Source organism: Erythrolamprus reginae, chromosome 3 (assembly GCF_031021105.1).
Source record: "Erythrolamprus reginae isolate rEryReg1 chromosome 3, rEryReg1.hap1, whole genome shotgun sequence".
NCBI lineage: Eukaryota > Metazoa > Chordata > Lepidosauria > Squamata > Dipsadidae > Erythrolamprus > Erythrolamprus reginae.
The window spans coordinates 130,060,118-130,084,067 of NC_091952.1; the positions used below are offsets into that span (position 1 = coordinate 130,060,118).

Sequence of the window (23,950 nt, forward strand, 5' to 3'; positions counted from 1 at the left end):
GTTCCAAAAATAGTGCTTTCTATGATAGGAACATGAGAACTGTGGGAGAAATCATTTTTTTTCACTGTTAATATCTTTTTCACTGCTGTGATTAGTTGATGAAATAACATCGATGAGCTATAAGTTGGCATGGAAGGTGCTGTAATACTTGTAGTTTGGAGTTGAAACTCTCATTGTTAAAGGAGACAATCACACCTTGAGTTTTAGATATGCTCACAAATATATGGATAGCATTTTTGGTTAATCATTCCAATATTGCTAATGTTTTTTTCTGTTCCAGCAATGGAAAATCCTGAAGTGCTTGTAGGCAGCTGCAGTACTCAGGATGATGAACATTTATATAGTGTAAAACATCATGCATCAATGTGCCAGCTTCTGGAAATCAGTTAAGAAGAAAACTTAAATTTTTCTTTATGAATCCCTGTGAAAAATTCTGGGCCCGAGGAAGGAAACTGTGGAAGCTGGGCATACAAATTCTGAAAATAGCTATGGTCACTATCCAGGTGAGATACACAGCTGCAGTACAATTATTACTTACACATTTTTAGCTACTGCTATATAAATTCAAGAAATTATAACCAGTTGAGTGACAACCTCTGATTTACTGCTTCTTTAGAGACTTGTGTTTTTAGAACCATCTGTACGGTTGGTATTTGAAACTTTCAGACCTTAATACAGGCAGTCCTCGACTTATAACCATTTGTTTAGCAACTGTCTAAAGTTACAAGGGCATGGTTGTATGATTAGAATTTGGGCGCTTGACAGCCAGCATATACTAACGATGGTTGCAGCATCCTAGAAACATGTGACCTGCATTTGCAATCTTCCCAGTTGGCTTCCAACAAGCAAAGTCAATAGGGAAAGCTGGATTTATTTAGCAACCGCATAATTCAATCAATTACTGCAGTGATTCATTTAAAAACCATGCCCCCCCCCCCATTTTTTAAAATCAAACCAGGTACATCTCATATAATAATTGCCTTGCTTAGCAACAGAAATGTTGGTCATAATTGTGATTGTAAATCAAGGACCATCTGTAAGTATTGAAATGACCTGTGTTCTTACACACTGAATATTTTGGAAGAAAATATTTTTGTCAAGTATTTAGTATTGACAAATTTAATAATATTATATGTATCTTCATCATATGTTCTCCATCTGTGGTGGAAAAGAACTTTCATAAGTGCCAGCTTACATAGCTATCTCATTTAGGAATTATAGAACTTTTAGTCCAAATATTTGATGGATGGTGGATTGGGGTAATGAACAGAATAGGCTATTAGTCAAGTGGAGACAATGAACAATATCAAGATTATAGTTGCAGTTTCATTTCATTATTATATATGTCACTCTTCAGCCTTCTACTAATTAAATGCTCATTGTTCACCAACTATAAGGAAATCTGTGTGTTCAGAATATAGTATGAAAATGTCCAATATGAACTATACTAATATTATATTATGTTTTTATTCAGCAAAACAGATCCAAGATCAAAAAGAATAAAATAGTCATGATATTGAACTGGGCTAAATTATAAGTGTAACAAGAATATAGTTACATAAATATAGGAGGAGTCTTTGACCACTGAATGAAAATAAAAGTTGTAAAATCGGAAGGATGGTACCCAGTTCTTTTTTCCTATATGTTCAATTCCTGATTTATTTACCTTTCACACTCTCAGGGTAAAATGAAACTACCAAGAGAATGAGTAGGGAATTGTGGTAGAACTACTGTATTTTTTGGAATATACAGATAAGAGGCATCCTTTTCCTCCCTAAAAGAGGCTGAACATTTGGGTGTGACTTATACTTTGAATGTTACTTTTTCAAAGCTTTTTTCCCCAGCCCTAGCAAGGTGCTGACAATCTTCTCTGCTTCCTATGCCCTCCAAAGAAGGTTTTTTCCAGCCCTAAGTCTTTGCAGGCTTGCTTTCATTCCTACCCCCTCTGAAAAAGGCTTTTTCAGCCCTAACCAGAGGATAGAATAATGTATTCAAGCTGAACTGACTAAGAACACTAGCCAGATGAATACCTGATAGGTAGATTCCCCCCCTCTATTTTACTCCCCCGAAACTAAGGTGCGTCTTATACTCCAGTGTGTCTTATACTCTGAAAGATACGGTAGCTACGAATGCTCCATCAATTAAAAAATTTAATGTACTTGTGGTCAGAATGGACTTTTTGAGTATTTTAGCTGAAGAATTCCCTTTCTATTGATATTTTCAGCTTGTAGTTTTTGGTTTAAGCAATCAAATGGTGGTTACATTTAAAGAAGAAAACACGGTATCCTTTAAGCATCTATTCCTGAAAGGCTATATGGACAGCATGGATGACACCTATGCAGTGTACACGCAAACAGAGGTCTATGACCAGATCTCTTTCGCAATAAACCAGGTAATATTTATCTATCCATCCATCCATCCATCCATCCATCCATCCATCCATCCATCTATCTATCTATCGGCTGTATGTTCCAGCATAAGTCTGGAATGACTCAAGCAATTTTAAACAAACTTGGTACAGATGACTTACCCTCTGGAAACAAATACTGTGGGAGTAAGACACCCTAGTACCCCTTAGTGTGTGTGTGTGTTCCAGCATAACTCTGAAACACCTGGGCCATTAATGAGAGCGAGTGCAGCGTCCTAGAGTGGACATTGTCTATGATTCACTTCTGTCACAGCTTCCTCTAGAAAGCCAGCCATGACATTTGCCCTCCACTGGGCCAATGGGAAAGCACTTGATATTCCCTTCTCTTGACAGAAGGTGGGCCAAAGTGCCATGATTGTAGAAAGGGTGGGAAAGAGGAGTGCGTTGGAGGGGGGAGGGACAGGGCAGGGGTGATGGGCATGGGGGTAGGGGGAAGAAAGGCCCCTCTTAATGACTCCCTGTTAGAGGCAGACGACGCCCCCTGGTGGATTTAGGGCAAAGTGCCAAGATTGTAGAAAGAGCAGAAAGAAGATCACATGGGAAGGGGAGGGCAGGGGTGATAGGCATGGGAGTAGGGGGCAAAAGACCCTTCTCAATGGCTCCCTGTCAGACAAATGCTTTGAGGTCTATAAATACCCGTGTAGTGCTGGGTTTTCAGCTAGTATTTTATAAAATATTGTACACTGAACCTAAACTAAGCTTGAAAAAGCCAAGTCATTATATGTAAACAGATATGAATGGAAGGAAAATCACATTGGTTTCCTATACCATAGAGCTTGCATTGGCTCTAATGAGGCAAGAGATGCAGACCTTTTAATTCCATAGTAACCTCATGAGATAAAGGTAACACAGGCAATTGGCCCATAAAAATGAGGTTTTCTATGACTGAATCCATTTCACCGAGTTTTATTTGAACCTTAGTCTTTGTAATTCTATTCATGAGATCAATAAATCTGAAAAGCAGTATGTTCCATCGCAGACATTCTCTTGCGTCTCCAATTAGTTCAGTTTTTATTATCAGGCAGCTCCATTAACTGGTTGTACCTTGTCGCTTAGTTCTTACAGCTGCGTGCTATTTCGGTTGGAAATCACGCCTACGAAAAGAAAGGATCAGAAGAGACGCCCATGGCAATATGTCAGTACTTCTACAAGAGAGGAATTATCAGCCCTGGAAATGACACTTTCGATATTGACCCAGAAATTGAAACTGGTGATATACTGAACTACTCAAATCAGATAGATTGTTTCTGTGTGTGAGAGAGAAAGGAGAATGAGAGTGGGGTGGGCGGAGGTCAGAAAGAGAGACAACTTGAGCAAAGTCATAGTGTTTAAAAGCAAACACATAGTAATTTCCAGTATCATTACAATATAATGGGTAGACACTTCAGATGTTTTATTTGTACAGGAAGAAACTCAACTACTGCAGATAGTCCTCACTTAGCAATTGCTTCATTCAGTAACAGTTCAGAGTTATGACAACAGTGAAAAGGTATATTTAAGACCAATCCCTGAACTTGCAGCTATTGCAACATCCATTGTCATCTTCTCAGCTTGTTTCCAACAAGCAGAATCATTGTGGAAAATGGCAGGAAGTCACAAAAGTCACATGCCATTTTGCTTAACAACCTGAGGTGATTTGGTTAATGACTGCAGTGGAACTGTCATGGGATGTTTCACTTTATTACTATATCACTTAGTAACTGTGATTAGTGAGGACTACTTGTACATTAGAGTCTTGTTTAAGTCATGAAAACTGCAGTAGTGGTGCTTCATTTAATTCCTTGCCCCATTTCACTCAAATGATGTCAGCTTCAGTCAGACCTAGTATATTCCATATAGATGTACATTGTTTATATCTATGGAGATTCTCAGTCATCCAGGTTATGGTTGTCCTGAAGGTGCTTTTTCAAGAAGTAACTGGACTTTCTGGTTTTTCTTTGAATATGTTTTGTTTCTCCTCCAATAAGCTTCTTCAATTCTGAGCTGAAGAAGCTTCATGGATGAGAAACAGAACATCTTCAAAGAAAAACCAGAAAGTCCAGGTGCCTCTTGAAAAAGCACCTTTAGGGTGTACGTGGCTTAGTTTCCAAGTGGCCTGATACCCTGCTGATAAAAATGGCTGACTCATAGCCCAGTGTGTTGACTTTATTGTATCTGAAGCAGATTCTCCATACTGGTAATTATTGAACAGAGTTAAGGGTGCATCTACTTGCAAGATACTGTAGTATAATCAAAATTGAAGCAATTGATGTCCCTCATCCACAAAAGTGTCTTGCCAACTCAACGTTGCAAACATCACCAACACTAATTGGTGATTTAGGTTCAGGGTGAACTTTACTATTAGGAAAAGTGAGGCAGTGCCCTCAGACTGTAGACATGTGATAGAAAGCATTAGTAACCTGTTGGATGACATAAATGTTTGCTGTGTGGATTATTTTGCGCTCTTACTTTTGCCCTGAAGTATTGAAGAAAATGTCACCTTACAATGCACTTACAAATCCAGTTAGCTTATCTGCCTGAGCCATTCATGTTTATGTGCTTTAGGCAAATACCGAAATATATTGCTGACTCTACTGCCCTCTGAAACTTTGTGAATAAATTTGAGTGGACAGTCTTAACTGTTCAACATGAATATTGGTTACTGAACATATAGAATTATTGGTAGTGTCTGTTATGAGAATTCAGAAGCATTGTGACTTATTTTTGGAGTTTGGAAATAGTGACATAAATAATAATCTCTTAGCGAACTAATGTAGTAAACATATGTGCACAACATTTCCAAACAATACCAAAAGCTGAATTCTGTAAGGATATCTTAGCTTAAACCTCTTGGGTATGAAAGATATTAAAGGACTGTTGAAAGATTGAGGGTCTTTTTTTGATATATGTATGCAATTACATGAACCAATGTGTAACATATACAAATAATTACAGTACAAGAACTTTCTGAATTACTGTTTCTTCATTTTATTCAGATGGAAGTAATTCATAACTGCATTGAAACATCATTCTACAGTCATAAGTAGAAGGGCCTGTAACCATAGAAATTAGGGTATTAGGGTACTGATCTGTGGATCAAGTATAAAATTTCCTTTTTGGGTTTATTTTTAACAAGCAGATATTTCCAGGGATTCTTTATCAAATAAGAATTCCCATTAGGCATTAAATTAATGAAAAAACATAGCTGCTTTTTTCTTGCAAGTATGAAGAAAGATTTTACATCTCGTATTATTTAGATAAGACTACTAGTGACCAGATTGGATTTAATTTCCTTATTACTGATTTTCTGTCTTCCTCGTCTTATTAAATATTGAGTATTTTCTATATGCCGTAAAGCATGTGTCTTCCCACAGAGTGTCTTTATGTGGAGCCCATACTACCTCTGGAAAATGGGACACTGAGGAAGACTCCTTTCAATTTCACTTTGGACTTCCAGAGGTGAGGAGAAATAAAAGGTGCTGGCATTCTTGAATATTTTTGGTAATGGTGAAATAAAGCTCCGGTCTCTGTTCTAGACTTGTAACTCTGACACTCACGTTCAAACTGAAGGCCATTAATCTCCAGACCATTCGACAACATGAACTCCCAGACTGCTATGATTTCACACTAACAGTAATATAGAGGTGGAGTCCTTTGAACTTTCTGAGCTTGGTTGTTTATGTACAGATAAACTAGGAAGCAAGTAAAAAAAATTGAACTGATGAAGACTTGTAATTTGTCATTTTCTGAAGGGCAGGTTTGGGATGGGAGAAATGGGCCTAGATTGTGTCAGCGTCTTCTTAAAGTGGACTATTGCAGTATATACATTAGCAACTTAGAAGTAGAGAATGAAGTGAAATGATAACGCTGAAGCTAATCAAGAGGCAGGCACCAATGATTTATTGCTACCAGAGATTTGCCTGCCCACAGCTGCAAATACCCATTTGGTAAATCAGCTCTTCTTTGTGTGTGTGTGTGTGTGTGTGTGTGTGTGTCCTGCAAGTCACATTAATTCTCACGGTAACTCACTTATTCTCCTTTTAGTTAAGTTCAAAACATAATTCTGTATAGTATTAGCTTTTAGACAATAATATTAACAGTAATATTAATACTTTTGCTTATACGTAACTGTATTGTACATTTTAAAATTTGTTTCTATTTATTTTTGGTTGACTGTGCCTGGCGGTCAACTTGAATACTCCTCAGATGGAAAAGTGCAATAAAACCCAAATAGTGATAAGAATAGAAAATTTCTGAAACAATATTAAAAAGATGAAGACATTGGGTCATGTTCTCTTGTTAAGTTTTGTTCGAGGGTTATTCAGATATATTCTTCCTTTATTCTATTTCTCCACCTTATTTTTAAACTGCTTAGATTTGGGGGAGAATGGTACAATGACAGAACTAAACTAACCCCACGCATTTTCTGTTTTCTACAAAACATGCTTTTTATATCCCATCACTGCTTCAAAGTTATACTTCAAGCTAACTATAAGACTTTATGGCTTATTTGAGAAGAATAGTAGATAGATAGATAAATAGATGGATGATAGGTAGGTAGGTAGGTAGGTAGGTAGATAGATAGATAGATAGATAGATAGATAGATAGATAGATAGATAGATAGATAAATATAGATTTTGATTTTTGAAAAGTCAGGACTCCGGTAGTTTAAATCAAACTGGTTTATTCATAACAAGGTGAATCACAAGCTCTGGGACAGCAGATTTTCCGAATGAGGGCAACGGCTAACCCGTTGCCCTTTTATACTCTCTAAAACGGCGGGCTTTCTTTTAACTGACAAATATTTAACTTTCGCGGCTATTTTCTGAATAGCCGCGTCTTAACCAATCACAGATTTTCTGCGATTATTTTTAAACAAACACAACACCCCTCCCTCTTTGGCTGAGACCACGATTACGTGTTAATCCACGTCACATAGTCCTGCAAGCGGATTGGTGGCTTTACAGATCTCTGGGACCTGCGCAATTCATTTTGCTGGGAGCTGCTCGCCTGGACGGCCGGCTCCGTTGCTCCGCTAAGGCTAGTCTCTGACGGGCCTGGTTGCGATGATGCGTTTTGATCTTCGCCGGCCGCCAGGGGCAACAAACAGCCATCGCTGGAGTCTCGAGGTGGTTCTGGTAAGTCCTCTATTGGTTTGTCTACAGTAGGTAAAATGTCTGGGTTAGTCTTAATCCTTTTGCGTAGTTGGTCGACATGCCGATGCCAACTGCGCCCATCTGTTAATATTATGATGTATGTTTTAAAACCTGTTTTATCTAATACCGTTCCTTCTTTCCATTTGTCGTTCGAATCATAATCTTTAGCATAAATTAAATCCCCAATGTTAAACTGTCTCTCACTTTGTACTTTTATTTCTCTTTGGTCATTCTGGTAGTTTGGGTGAATTCTGTCTAATTTAGAACGAAGATTTCTGCCCATTAAAAGTTCTGCCGGGCTTTTGTTTGTGGACGCTGATGGCGTAATATGCTGAATGGTTAAAAATTCATCGATTTGTTGTTGCCAATCTCCTAATGGTGCTTTGTTTAATGCTTCCTTTGTGGTTCTAACCATTCGTTCTGCTTGCCCATTAGCTTGGGGAAAATGAGGTGGAGTGAGCACATGTTTTATGCCCTGGTCTGCAAGAAATAGTTCCATTTGACGGGCTGTTAACTGAGGCCCGTTGTCAGATACCAAAATGTCTGGAATACCATGTGTGGCAAACATTTTCCTTAATGCCTTTATAGTTGCGCTAGTAGTTGTGGATGCCATGAGTTCAATTTCCAGCCACTTGGAGTATGCATCCACAACCAGTAAAAAAGATTGGCCCCTGATTGGTCCTGCAAAGTCAATATGTATTCTGGACCAGGGCCCTCTTGGTGTTGGCCACTCTGATGGTGTGACTTTTGGTGGGTTGGGTCTTGTTCTCTGGCAGGGTACACAACCACCCACCCAAGACTCTATGTCCTTATCCAACCCTGGCCACCATAAATGACTTCTGGCAATAGTTTTCATTTTGACTATTCCTGGGTGACCTATATGCAATAACTGCAATGCTTGCTTCTGTAATGATTTTGGAATAACAACCCTGTCTCCCCATAATATACAATCTTTTAACACATTTAATTCAAACTGTCTATTCTTAAAGGGTTGAAATTGGTTTGGTTGTTGTTCAATTGGCCATCCCTTTAATATCCATTGTTTAATATATTTTAAAATTGGATCTACTTGTGTCTGATTGGCTATTTCTGTCGCTGTTAATAGAGTTTGTTTACTAGTTTCAATTAATAAAACGCTTGAGGCAGGGGCTGGATCACTGACTAATTCTGTTTGGGGGCACCTGCTTAATGCATCAGCATTTCCTATCTCTTTCCCCCCCCTGTGGATTAATGTATAATTGTAAGCGGCTAAAAAAATAGTCCAACGAGTCATGCGAGGGGAGAGAAAGGCGGGAGTTTGTTTGTTTCCCGCCAAAATACCTAAAAGCGGTTTATGGTCGGTGATTAAAGTAAAGGGGCGACCACAGAGATAATAATGAAATCGTTTAACTCCAGCGACAAGGGCTAGCGCCTCCTTGTCGAGTTGGGAGTAATTCCTTTCAGCTGACGAGAGAGTTTTAGAATAATAGGCTATTGGGGCTTCTGTGCCGTCTGGAAAGTTATGGCTGAGGACAGCTCCTATGCCGAACGGTGAAGCGTCGCAGGTTAGGGATAAGGGCATAGCTACATTATATTGTACTAAGACACTGTTGGAGGAAAGTAAATTTTTTACTGCTGTGAAAGCGGCTTGTTCTTTTGGTCCCCACGTCCAGGCAGAGTCTTTCTTTAGGAGGTTATGAAGCGGTTCTGCCACCGTCGCTTTCTGTTTAAGAAAGACGGAATAAAAGTTAAGGAGTCCTAGGAATGCTTGCAAGTCTGTCTTATCTGAGGGGGTGGGGGCATTTCTTATAGCCTCAACTTTGTCGTTTGTGGGGTGAATTCCAAAACGATCTATTGTAAAACCCAAGAATTCAACTTTGGGAACGGCCCAGGAACATTTGTCTGCTTTTAAATGGAGTCCTGTTTCTTTAAATTTAGTTAAAATGCGCCTGATTCTGTCCCATAATTCAGATTTGGATGTGGCTGATATTAATACGTCGTCGAAATATGGGACGACCCCAGGAATATTATTTAAAATGCGTTCCATCAGACCCTGAAAGATGCCTGGGGCGGTAGAGACTCCAAACTGGAGCCGGGTGCATTTAAAGGCACCTCTATGCGTTACAATTGTCTGGGCCTCAGAGGTGTCTTGATCTACGGGAAGCTGTTGATATGCCTGTGCCAGGTCCAACTTCGCGAAGATGGACCCATTTCCTAAGGTGTGCAAGAGTTGTTGCACGACTGGGATTGGATAGGCATTATGCTGTAAGGCTTTATTAATCGTGGCTTTATAGTCTGCGCAAATTCTAATAGAGCCATCCGGTTTAACAGGTGTTACAATAGGAGTTTCCCATTTAGCATGATCAGTGGGAATTAAGATGCCCTGAGCTATTAATTTGTCCAATTGTTCATCCACTTTAGGCAAAAGTGGAATGGGAATTCTGCGGGGCTTTAATCGGATAGGCGAAATATTCGGGTCCAGATTAAATGATATGGGGCTGCCTGTATATTTACCCAGAGTGCTAGAAAAAACTTCGGGAAATTCTTTCAATAAATCATTTGAGTCAAAAGAGTCACATACATTGTTAACCCCTGAAATTTCAATGCCTAAAGGTTGCAACCATCTAAGTCCCAGTAATGTGTGTTTAGGACCGTCAACCACTAAAAGAGGTAAAAACCCTTGAAATTTTTTAAACGCAATAGGAACATTTAAACATCCTAATACTGGAATTGAATGGCCCTGAAAATCACTCAAACCCGGTTCCCAAGGTTTCAAGTCAGTTTGTTTTACACGAGGTAAATATAATTTAAGTTTTTCCCAAGGCATTATGGAATGTCTGGAACCAGTGTCTAATTCCATTTGGCAGGGGTGGCCGTTGAGGAAAAGAGAAACAAATAGCTTGTTTTCCGCAGCGGGGAAATTGCAGTTTACAGAAGGAGGGGAGTTACCTCGTTGGTTTGAAGAGTGCGAGTTGTCAGCCGGGCGGGAAACGTTGCGTGAAAACGGCGGTCGTCGATTCCTCGGTGAAAAATAGGGTCGTTGGTTTTGCTGAGTTGCTGGAGTTGGGTTGGCGGCGCGGCAGACTTCAGCGATGTGGCCGCGGCGCTGGCAACAGCGGCAATAGGCGTCCTTTAAATGGCAGCGAAAACGAGGATGATTTCCGTTGCAGCCGGCACATCTGTCTGCACGGGGTGCTTCTTTGGCGTCATGGTCGGAAGCTCTTCGGATTTGGAGGCAGGTGTCGACTGGAGTAGCGGATTCCGAGTGTTTTTCATCGGGAGAGCAGGCGTGCCAAGGTGATTCATCGGGGATGTGATGAACGGTTGAGGTTGCGCGTTTAATTTCGGCAACAGATGTTTCAGATACCTCGGAGGCTTTTGCTGCCTTAAGAATGTCTTGGAGAGAGGCATCCTCATCAACTAAGTATTTCTTCTGAAGCGTGATATTGGTTAGACCGAAAATAAGGCGGTCAATCAACTGTTCCTCTGGATCCTTGTATTTGCACTTCGGAAGGAGTGCGCGTAGCCGAGTTATAAAATCGTTGGTAGATTCTCCGTCCGCTTGCCGCATTTGGGCGAATTGATGGCGGTATACGCGGACAGGAGTCGTCGGCTGGTAATGAGCGGCAAGTTTTGCTTGCAGAGTTGACCATGCGATGGTTTCCAGGGTGTCTGGGTCAACGAGTGTAGAGGCTAGGCTGTAGACTTCTGTGCCGCAATAAGCGAGGAATATAGCTTTCTTCCTATCGTCATCGGCGTCATGTAGATTGCTCGCTTTCAGGAAAAATGTGAATTTGGACATGTAAGAGGTCCAAGCTTCCGTCTCGGAGTTGAATACAGGCGGCGGTGGAGCCATGGCCGAGTTCATGGCTGCGTTAGCGGGAGTTCGACCTCCTCGTCGCCACTGAAAAGTCAGGACTCCGGTAGTTTAAATCAAACTGGTTTATTCATAACAAGGTGAATCACAAGCTCTGGGACAGCAGATTTTCCGAATGAGGGCAACGGCTAACCCGTTGCCCTTTTATACTCTCTAAAACGGCGGGCTTTCTTTTAACTGACAAATATTTAACTTTCGCGGCTATTTTCTGAATAGCCGCGTCTTAACCAATCACAGATTTTCTGCGATTATTTTTAAACAAACACAACAATTTTATTACCAAGCATTAGGCATAAATTATTCAGATTTTATCTGAACTAACGAGTCTTTAGAAATAAGAATAATAGCATCTTTTCTATCTCCACAATATCTACAGATACACTTTGATAACAAAGCTCATAGTGGAAGAATTAAAATAAGCCTAGACAATGATATTGCCATCAAGGAATGTAAAGACTGGCATGTTTCTGGATCAAGTAAGCTTAAAAAACATACCTTTGTTATTACTTATTTAGTGCTTATTGGGTTTTATTGAAGGCCTAGTGATGCATGAAGTTAAATACAGTATTTGCTATAATCTGCAGTAACTATATTTTTTAAAGTATGTTTGTCAACTGAGCACGCAATTTGAATATGTGTGTTACATCATTTCACCTATAGTCCTGAAAAAAGTCTCTTTCTATATGGTTAATATTTACAGTACTGGCGAAATTCAAAATTTTTCCCTACCAGTTTGGTGGGTGAGGTTTGGTGGGCGTGGCAAGGAAGGATACTGCAAAATCTTCATTCCTACCCCACTCTGGGGCCAGCCAGAGATGGTATTTGCCGGTTCTCCTAATTAGTCAAAATTTCCGCTACTGGTTCTCCAGAATCTGTCAGAACCTGCTGAATTTCACTTTTGATTTACAGTATATTAGAAGGGAATTCCCCACAATGGGAAATTTGCCCCAAATGCAAATAACTACATAACTTGAGGGAGGAAGGGTCCTCTTTAGACTACCAAAAGTGTGAAGCATTCATTCTTTTTGATGGCTTTGAATCCTTTAATTATCCACCTCTCCCTGTATTGAAAAATTAAGTAAGATGGAGGCCTCTTCTCCATTATTAGCACTCTCTCAAGGCAATTTCACAAAGAAAATTTCCCCTCAGACACAAATGAGTATGTGTTCTATGAGAGTATCAGGTTAACTATTATGCATAGACAAGTAAATCGATCTTTTTTTCCCAGTACAGAAGAATACCCATTATATGATGATCTTTGATGGTTTTGTCATACTGACATGTCTTGCATCACTGATTCTCTGCACACGATCTGTAATTAAAGGAATTTATCTACAAAGGGTAAGCTTATGTTTGTCAGTATCTCTTAATAAATTTAATTGCAGCTTTTCAATATCAATTTCTCTTTTCTTGCCCTCTCACGTATCCTAGGAATTTGTGACTTTTTTCCAACATCACTATAAGAAAGAAGTATCTTTCTCTGATCTAGTGGAATTTGTCAATGGATGGTATATCATGATCATCGCTAGTGACCTTCTTACCATAGTTGGTTCTACATTAAAGATGGAGATACAAGCTAAGGTAAGTGACTTGAATCCTGATGACCTGTGTTCCAGTTTTGGAAGTCCCAATCGAAATCTTATTGACCAACCTGAATTTTGTTATTTTTATAGTTCACTTGAGTCTTCAACTGGGGAAAATGGTCACATTGAGAAAACTGCTGCTCCAGAGAAGGCATTTTTCTAGCTGTATATTTTACCTATCCATGGTAATATCATTAGAAATTAGAAATGAGCAGTATCTGTGCATATCATCAAAAGTCTATTAATTTGCTGTGCAATGCATTTGTGCTCTTTGTCCACCAGGAAACAGCCCTGACATTTTTAGCCCATTTCTTTTTAATGGAATAAGGTTTACTCACCTCCCAAGAACTGTCTCCTAATCTAGCAGAACTTTATGTCTTCCATCTCAGTGTCAAAAGAAAAGAAAATATGGTATCCCCAAGAGTTAAAATGAATATAAAAGGTCCTTTTTTATGGGCACCCCAACTGAAATTCCGTTAGTGTAATTTATTGAACATCATCTTAATCTTCATATACAGTGTGACAAGCTATGACGTCTGCAGTATCCTGTTAGGAACTTCCACCATGCTTGTGTGGCTTGGAGTGATCCGCTACCTCAGCTTCTTTAAGAAATATAATGTAAGGATCTTCTGGAACACTCATGCTCTTGGTATTCTTTTCTGTTATTACCTGGCAATGCTGAATATCTTTGGAAAGTCTAATGAGCATCTCTGGGTTTTTCTTGGGCCTTGTTTTTCAGCTGCTTATTTTGACTCTCCGTGCAGCATTGCCCAATGTCATTCGATTTTGCTCCTGTGCGGCTATGATTTATCTGGGTTATTGCTTCTGTGGCTGGATTGTGCTGGGCCCATATTCTGCTAAGGTACTGTGAGTTGGATGTTTGTCATCTAGTTTTGTATCTGAAGGGTCTTGCGCAAATGTTAACAAAATGAGCACGCTGAGAAGATATCTGAAAGGGCCAGTTTATCACTTTAGTTATGTAACTATACATGATCACCAGAATATGGAGTTGTCACGTATAGGTATATATTGTGCATTATCTGAGGCATTGATGCAAATAAAATATTGTAATATCCAGAGATTTTCAAGGGCTGGTATTGAGTAAAACATGTAACATTTATTTGCAGTTTACTGTATTTGACCAGTATTTTTTAAACAACTTGAGCAAAAAATGGAAATAATTTTCTTTTGTCTGTTTGTTCCTGAATATTTGTTCTCTTCTAGTTCCATACCTTGAATATGATTTCTGAATGTCTTTTCTCTTTGATAAATGGAGATGACATGTTTGCTACTTTTGCAAAAATGCAACAGAAAAGCTACCTGGTGTGGCTGTTCAGCCGGATTGCCGCTGGCGACTCACCGCTGGCGAGAGTTGCGGCGTGGGCCGGGGAAGGAGGCCGCCATGTTGGGGCGGAGCCTGCGGACCCCACGTCATCCCCGGGGGCCGCAGCGCAGCGTTTGGGTGCTCGGTCACCCAGTGAACCGGGCAGGAGGGAGGCAGCCCTATAAAAGGGGCTGCCTCGTGGCGCAGTGCCTCCTGCCCGCTGGCGCGGGACATCTCTTGCTCCCCCCCGATCTCGCCGCAGGACTGAACGGCGAGGGGGGACCAGCGTGCTTTTCTCCCCGTCGGGAGGACTGAGGTGGATGGTTTGTGAAGCCCCCGGGATCGATGGCGATCGCCGGGGGCGGCCCTGGTCTACGGGGGTGGGGGTGCGGCGGCGCCCAGCGCCCGTGCACGGGCCGTCCGTGGCGACATCGCTTCTCCTTGTTCGTTGCCAGCAGCGCGCAGGACGGCGCCGGCCAGAAAATTGCAGGATTCGCCGGCGGCTTGCTTGGGAAAGGGAGGAGGGGGTCAGATGGCTGCTGTGCCGGCGCCCCTCCTTCCCCCCCCGTGGCATCGTGTAAATGGCGGCAGGGCGCGCGGGGCGTCGACGGCTTGCCGGCCGGGTTTGCCGGGCTGGTGTTCCGCCGGGTGGTTGCTTAGGGCTCTGAGGGCCCTGCCGGCTACGCGCCTGGAGCGTTTCAGTCAGGGAGGCCCGGGAGAGAACTGGGGAGTGGGCGACGGCTGTGGAGAGGCCGTTCGCCCTTCCTCCACGTGGTGGTTTTTTCCTTTTGGCCGCAGAGTTCGGGGTCGGGACTCTGCGCGGCAGGGGGGGGGGTTTCTTGCCTCCCGGCGGCCCCTCCCCCATTAATACCAGCCAGGCTGACGCCGCGTGGGTGGGCCCGTTTCCCCTGGTGGTGGAGTGCTTTCCATGGTCGTTGCCCCTGGCCAGTTAAATGAGTACACAGCGTTTGCTGTGAGCCGCCCCGAGTCTTCGGAGAGGAGCGGCATACAAATCTATTAAATTATTCTGGTTGTGGTTGTTATTATTATTATTATTATTATTATTATTATTATCATTATTATTGCATAAATCAGTTCATATGGTAGTGAACGGTTGGGAGAATGGTTCCAGCTGTGGGCAGAAGTTGTTTGCTTCACGGAACCCCACAGGATTAATTGGTTGAGTCACGGCAGCCCGGATTGAGGGCGGGGGATTTATTAATTGGTCATAAAATTAACTGCTGGTTTGCCCCCCCCCTCCCATTTCATGGCAAAGGGGTAATTTATCAACTACAATGCCAATAGTGAACTATTTATTCCCCGATCTCATTTTGCATATAGTTAATAGGGCAACCCAGTTATTAGATAAGAGGCATTTCATTCTTGACTGATTATTGAACAAGGAATTTTACACACGCATAATTAAGGTAATAATTATTATTAATCCACTGGAATCAGGAGGAACTTACACTGGGGATATGGATGAACGCAGTGCTTGAGGGAACTAATTCCTCCCCCTTTTTAGGGAGCTTTAGCTGATTAAGTGGTGGGATTAATTGAACCACTGGGTTCAGTTTTATTTAATATACTATTAATTCATGTTATTTATTTTAGTCCTAGTGGTGAGTTTAGGGTTTACAAATGAGGGAACCAAGATATATATATATGGTCGGTGGCAGGGGGGCGACATGCAAAATTAATGAATGGTTATTATGATTGTTATTACTGTCATTATAAGGGATATAATTAATTTTAATTTATGATTTATGAGCTGGATACCAGTAATTTAGCTGGACACCAGCTTCACTATGCCCTTATTGCGAGGAGGGGGATTGCCCACAGGGTGGTTCCCACCTTTCCCCAGTTAGGGCAAGGCCTGGAACACACACATACACGTCCTGGCGGTAAGCAGGCGAGGCGCAGTCCCTCACCGTAACGGTTTACGTCTCTAGCAGATTTGAGGGTATCTGTGTGCACTGTCCGCTTGGGTGCCTTGTGTGTTGTCATTGTCATTGTTATTTATTATTTTATGGCTTTATTGTAGGAGTAGTTGATCCTTGGGACAATCGTTCAGCAGACATGGGCAGTGGATCGGCAGTGGCTGGATTTAGACATGCCTGGGATAAACATATCCATTGTATGATGGCATACGGGAAAGAGTGTGAGGGCAGACTGGATGACCATGGGGTCTTTTTCCTGCCATCGATCTTCCATGTTTCTCTCATTGGCCACTTTGGCCCGGGCACATGGTCCATAAGAGGTACCTGTTGACCTTGCTACATGGGGAGGTAGTAAAATTGGCAAGGGACGTTTGGGCAATGTGGGCAAATACTTCAGGACACTTTGAACCTGGGGTACGCTATGGCAGTTCCATTCGGGACAAGAACCATAAGGAAACAGACATTGGTAAGAGGGACATTCCAGCAGGGAAGCACTCCCGCCTTTTACAAGATGTTTTATGGGTTAAGGCACTAATACTGCCCCAGACGCTGGGGGGTAGGGATTTTGTCACTATAGGCATGACTGTTGGTGGCTCCTCACTACTAATGTTTCTGAATTTTGCCACAGGTCTAAATGTCATTTTGTACTGGGGGCCATAACATTACGGGTGCAGTCGGTAAGCAGGCCTTTTTCTGTACCAACAAAACTGGGAGATACTATTAATATCATAACTACAGCCGGCAGATTCCCAGGTCATTACCAGGCCGAAGTTTGGAAATCCCCTAATCTCTGGTTAATTCTAGCGGAAGTACGCAATGGGGAACCAGATTGTGGGGGCAATAGCCGGGCTCTGTGTGAAAGGGGCTGCGGCCGACATTTTGTGAGCCGCCACGGGTCTAGGGACAAGGGGCGGCATGATAATTGCATAAATGAAGGAATGAATGAATTAGTCAGTTTATCGCAGCCACCTTTAGTGGTTCAGTGAAACGGTGTAGTCATTTCCTGGTATGGGGGGCTTGCACGAACGCTAAGTTTTCCGGTCATCTGAGTCGAACTCACGCTTAAGTTGACTTGACCTTAAGATGGGTTATTAAGCATGGTACTAATTGTTTCAGGGAAGAATAATCATGAAATGTTATTATCATCAGATTTATCGAAGTGGGGGTGTCAGGAGGTTAACATTAATACTATGGTTATAATGATTAAGTCAGGTTGGTCTAGCTAATTCATGCGCTTACGGTAAAGGAGGCATTTTCAGGGGCCTTTGCTTCTCTGCATAAATTTCTCGCTACTATTCTACTCCCTGGGGGATCGAGCAGGGCCACGGAGCTTATTGGCTCGTCTCCCAGACAATTTAAGGCTGAAGAAGAGTGTGGTGACTGCCTGAGAGGAATACAGGAACATGGGGCTGCGACGGTGGCACAGCTGGTTCTGCGGCAGGGAAGCGAGACAGCAATAGAAGGCCTGGTTTGTTAACAGGGAGTATGTGCGCATGGGCAGGTGGTTGGCAGCCACATGGCATGGGCGGGGGCACAGGGTACCCAGAATGGTGGGCGGTGCCTTCGATCAAGCAAAGGAGTGCAGGTGGGGACTGCACGGTTACACGCCCTCGTGTATGGGCAACAAGGGGGGGCTTAGCTCTCCTAACAAAAGACCCGGTGGCTAACTATTTGTGGACGGGGGGAACGATCAAGGGATGGTCCAGGGAAGGGACACAGATGGGGGAGAATTAGTAAGCCGCTATACCTTACCCAGTTTCAGGGGCAGCGGCATTGGTGGAGACCCAGCTTCTCACCCAGCGAGGCAAGGCCGTTTCACTCGACAGCCAAAACTATGGCCTTTGGGACACGGGGGTATGCCAGGTGCTGTCCTGGTCGCACAGTAGTGGATCGGGTACGGTTCCCTGGGCCAGGAAATCGATGTTAAATTGGGGGCTGTGGCAACCGCATTGGTTGAGCTCGAAGTCTCCAGTAACGCAGATGGTGGACTGATCACCGGCCAGGCGTATCTAACAGGACAGAGGCCTGGGTGTGAGGGACCCAGCCCAGGTACAGCGAGGAAGCCAGGGAATGGTTCCCTTTGTACCATAATACGGGCCTCCACTGAGCAAATAACAGTGGGGGCCGTTTTCGGGAGGATTGGCAGGTATCGGGTGGTATTCCCTCAGCAATACTGATTGCGGTTTTCAGCGAGTTCTCCGCAAAGTAGCGAATACGGTGGCGGATTGAAGTCAGTGGGTTTTCATGGCGTAGATTCGTGCACCTGAGTACAAGCGTTTTTGGGAGCGGGTGGCTAACACTGTCTTGTTATTCTTATCATTTTTCTAGGTCCTGGCCCTGCTCCACTTTATTACGCGCAAAGTGCGACGGAGTTGCCCTTCCTTTGCCCACAGTAGCGAACGGCGGCCACTGCGTGGCATGTCGGCTGGATGTACAGCTGCAACATTGTCTTCAGGAATGTGGAGGTTGCTGAGTCACTGGGGCTTCAGTGGAAGGGGCTTGAGCTCGGAGGTCTCCATATGAGACGGGCCTCTCCCGTTGTGGAAGTTGGGAGCAGTGAGGGGCCGGACCCGGATTGTTTGGTGTGGCCCACTGGTGGCAACCGCCTGTTGCTGGTGAATTTGGAAAGGAGGACTGACACACGCATGTTATACCATGTATTATCGGAGGTGTGGTGGTATGCCAAGAGCACAAGGTGGTGGAGGATGCCAGGTAGAGAGTCAACAGGGCAGCGAAGGAATGGGTACTCCAGACAGGGGGTGGAGTGATAGATCTCCCCAACATTCAGAGTATCACAGTTAGCTTTATTGAGAAGGGACGGGGTACATTGACAGATGAAGGGAATGACAAATTCATAGCGGACCTGCAGAGGTGCCTGCACATTCATGTGCAGGGGGGGAGCAGGGGGAATAAATGTATAATTTCACCCCCTGCTGTGGCCGAAAGGGGGCGGAAATGGGCGTAAGCAGCAACTGTGTGATCTCCTTTAGGGGCACCTCTACTGAGGTGAGGGGCGATCTCCTTCTCGGATTACAGGGCTCGACCGGCTTGGGTTCGGGGAGGGGGTCGCTCCTGTGGCTCGCTGCCTGTGGCGTATCAGAGACCAGTGGCGAGCCATCCCACACGCCGTGGGGGCGTAGCATTGGGCAGGGGGCAGGTGTAATTTTACCTGACCCTGCACCCGGGCAAGGAGCTTTCGCCCTAGAGTTGCTCAGTTGAGTTTGTTGGAAAGTTAACTCCGCCCCCGTTTGATTTATGCACCTTTGCAGGTCACGTGGTTTAATTGGCTAAATAGTTAATTTGAATTTTGTTTAATAAAAGTGACCCTATTTATACCCACACCTTTGTGTCCGACTGTTACTCCGCCTGCGCCACAATGCCGCTGGCGACTCACCGCTGGCGAGGGTTGCGGCGTGGGCCGGGGAAGGAGGCCGCCATGTTGGGGCGGAGCCTGCGGACCCCACGTCATCCCCGGGGGCCGCAGCGCAGCGTTTGGGTGCTCGGTCACCCAGTGAACCGGGCAGGAGGGAGGCAGCCCTATAAAAGGGGCTGCCTCATGGCGCAGTGCCTCCTGCCCGCTGGCGCGGGACACCCGCCCACCCTCCCTCTGTTACAGGGTGCATATGATGGGTCGCCCTCGGTGGGGCCGAGTAGGAATTTTTTGCAGTCACAAGGAATTGGCCGAATTGTGGCTGTTTTTTCGCCTACTCCACTCTGTGCGTGGGAGTGTGGTTAGGGGGTGGTCTCACCAACTAGCGCCCCCCCTCAAGGTCACTGGGGGGGGGACGGCCGAAAGGGGGCGGAAATGGGCGTAAGCAGCAACTGTGTGATCTCCTTTAGGGGCACCTCTACTGAGGTGAGGGGCGATCTCCTTCTCGGATTACAGGGCTCGACCGGCTTGGGTTCGGGGAGGGGGTCGCTCCTGTGGCTCGCTGCCTGTGGCGTATCAGAGACCAGTGGCGAGCCATCCCACACGCCGTGGGGGCGTAGCATTGGGCAGGGGGCAGGTGTAATTTTACCTGACCCTGCACCCGGGCAAGGAGCTTTCGCCCTAGAGTTGCTCAGTTGAGTTTGTTGGAAAGTTAACTCCGCCCCCGTTTGATTTATGCACCTTTGCAGGTCACGTGGTTTAATTGGCTAAATAGTTAATTTGAATTTTGTTTAATAAAAGTGACCCTATTTATACCCACACCTTTGTGTCCGACTGTTACTCCGCCTGCGCCGCAACTACCTCTACTCTTTCATTAGCCTCTTTATCTACATGGTTCTGAGTCTCTTCATTGCCTTAATTACAGACACGTATGAAACAGTGAAGGTACATAAACATCACTATAGGATGTTACTTTTAATTTTTGAAATGTGAATTTCCAAAAGTTCTGAAATAGTTTTCTGAATATCAAATGATTTTGTTCATTTCATTAGTCTCTTGTGCAAACAGAGATATTCTACACCTTTGCAAGAATTCAGCATAACATCATGACATCATCATACAAATGACACAGAGCTCTGATAAGTTCATATTTACTGCAAGTAAGCAAAAAAGGGCCATTTGCATGATGACATCATGATGCAGTGTCATCATTTATTCGGTCTATGTCAAACTCACAGTCATGTTACCGTCATATAATGTATTGCAATGTTTCCCCCCTTTGCGGAACTGGGGTGGGCTTGGCCTGTGCATAATGCATCCAAATCACAGGCCATCTGTTCGATTTATTCCATAGCTGAGTGATAAGTGTTTTGTGTTTAATTTTTTTTTTGTTAGCATGGTTTATCTGGTTCTAAAGAACTGAGCAAGTTCTTTAGAACAACCAAGACTGAAGTTTAAGGCTATAACCTATTGCTTAATTTCCCAACTCTACTTTAATGTGAACTACTATGCTTAATTTCCCTTGGGCAAGAGGACATGTACTGTGATAACAGTTGTTTTCCCCTTCCCATTGCCTATGATATGAGGGAATCTCTTCAGAAGATAGTTTGGGTGCTCCAACTTCCTAATGTCCTCTGTAGGCCCTAAAGACAAAAAAAATATGAAAAGCCCTCAAGCACTCTTCTTACAATACTGACGTGAGAAGACCCCAGGAGCAAGACAAGATTTTAAGTTAATGTTATGTTTATATTGAATTAAAAGGATATTTAATTCAACACAATTCCTATGATTTTTGTTGTTTTTGATGCAAAGTTGTGTCTAATTCATCGTGACCCCATGGACAACATTCCTTCAGGCCTTCCTGTCCTCTACCATCCCCTGAAGTCCATTAAATCTCACGCTGACTGCTTCAGTGACTCCATCCAGCCACCTCATTCTCTATCATCCCCTTATTCCTTTGCCCTCAATCTCTCCCAGCATTAGGCTCTTCTCGAGTGAGTCCTTCCTTCTCATTAGGTGGCTAAAGTATTTGAGTTTTATCTGCAGCATCTGGCCTTTTAAAGGGCAGTCAGGGTTGATATCTAGGACTGACCGATTTAATCGCCTTGCAGTCCAAGGGACTCGCAGAAGTCTTCTCCAGTGCCATATTTCAAAGGCCTTGCTCCCTCTCTATTATTTAATTATTGCCTTAGCAGCCATCCGCATCTTCAGGTAGCTAACATACGATTTGACAAAGCAGATTTGGCTCTGGTTAGCTTTCATATCGGAAGTTGAAAAACATCTAGTGCTGTGGGAGGTTGAAAACCTATCCTGGAAGATGGCGGGAACCACATCACTTTCTTACCATTCCTGGGCAATAAAACTGAATGGATGTATCCATGTAAATCACAAGGGTCCAGAGAAGATGGCTTTGCTCTTTGATTTCAGAATTTTCCTCTTGTCTCATATGAAAAATTATAATTTGGCAGCATCATTTGGAAGACATCTGAATATTTCCTCCAAGGCTACTAGAGTCTGCCTGGAATCCTGAGGCTCAAAGTTGTGTTCCCCTGTCATTTCTACCAGGGTTTAAAGACCAATAAAATGCAGATTACAAGTTCACCCTAATTTCCCAATCTCATGTGGAAACTTGGGGGAAAGTGGATGAGAAATAGGGTGCAAGAACCTCACTTTTCTACTTATTTAATGGCTTCTAACTCACCAGGAGAAACCTGACCTTTCCTATTTTTCCTCACCTCTCTTTAAAAATTGTGTATTTCATAGCCATATAATATCCACTGGAGTTGTAGTACATAACAACTCTTTTTTTTTTTTAGCATTACCAGCGTGAAGGCTTTCCAGAGACAGAACTTCATTCATTCATAGCCCAGTGCAAAGACTGCCAAACTCTGGAAGATACAGATTAGAAGAGGAGAGTCCTATAAATATTTTCTGTTGTTGTAAAAGGTTGGTGACTAAAGGCCTGGGTGACAGTTGTATCATCTGACAGCTTGGTTTCTTCAATATTAAATTAAGTTGACTGCTGTGAGAACAGAAAGCAGGTTAACAGAACATCAGTCTTGAATCTAGTGAAACTGTAGGCACTTCCTCATAAGCCTAGTGACCCTACACTGGTTTGAAAGCTGCTCTGGATTCCCATGATCCCCCAGTGTCATAGATAGATAGATAGATAGATAGATAGATAGATAGATAGATAGATAGATAGATAGATAGATAGATAGATAGATAGATAGATACCCATTTTTCAGAATTGCAAATGGTTAAAAGTGAAAGCAATTACTGATTTATTTTAAATTTTCTGAGGGTTGAGGAATAAAGTTACCAGTGAACCTTTAAAATAATGGTGCATAAGATAACTTTGGTATTAGTTATACTTTTCTAAAGTGAGCAATTGTGATTATCCCCACTAATTCTTTGGTTTTTTATAACAGTACGGTTTCTTATCTTGCACTTCTTATTCAGGGTGACTTATTTTTATTAAAATTATTTTCTTTAGATCAATAGATCTTGTTTGATTTATAAAATGGGACCATTTTGATTTCTTTATTACATTTTTGTGCAGCTGGATAACATCTCTGTACCTTTTCCCCTTCTTTAGGTCTTAATAAAAACATTGTCAAAAATTGCTGAAAGTAGTTGGAGATCCTGGAGCTGGACAATCATCACAGATTCAGTAAGAAATCATCAAAGAGGAAATTCAAATATAAGAGGCACAAAATTGTCATAAATGTTTTTGAAATATGTGCTGGTAATTATGTTAATTCTGAGTCCTAATTACCATTTAATGCAGAGCATAAACTTTTTATGAAAAACAGTGGAAAACTGAAATTATATTGTGATGTACTATCATTACTCTTACTATGTTATGTTACAGGCACAATGTATGAATAACTCTACGTAAATTACTGTATTTTTCGGAGTATAAGATGTACCGTATATACTCGAGTATAAGCCGACCCGAGTATAAGCCGAGGCACCAATTTTTGCCACAAAAACTGGGAAACCTATTGACCTGAGTATAAGCCGAGGTTAGAAAATGCAGTGGCTACTGGTAACTTATAAAAATAGAAACCAATAAAATTACATTAATTGAGACATGTTTTAGAATATTTATTTTAAAGAAAACCAGTAAACTAGCTCTGTAAATTTAAAAGAGGGTAAACAAATTAACAATATTAACAATAAATTGAAAAGTAAAAAAAGTAGCTCAATCAACAACAATGCTAAAACCTAAGAGTTAAAATCCTTCAAAACTGGATTCCTTCTCATCATTAATTGGATTTACATTATTGTTCTGTTTTTATATATGCTGT

At 42.7% G+C, this 23,950-nt stretch overlaps 1 pseudogene; it reads left to right on the forward strand.

The window, feature by feature from the left end:
• Positions 1-282: 282 nt before the first annotated feature.
• On the forward strand, positions 283-23,384 carry LOC139164470 (mucolipin-3-like; annotated as a pseudogene).
• Positions 23,385-23,950: the final 566 nt, after the last annotated feature.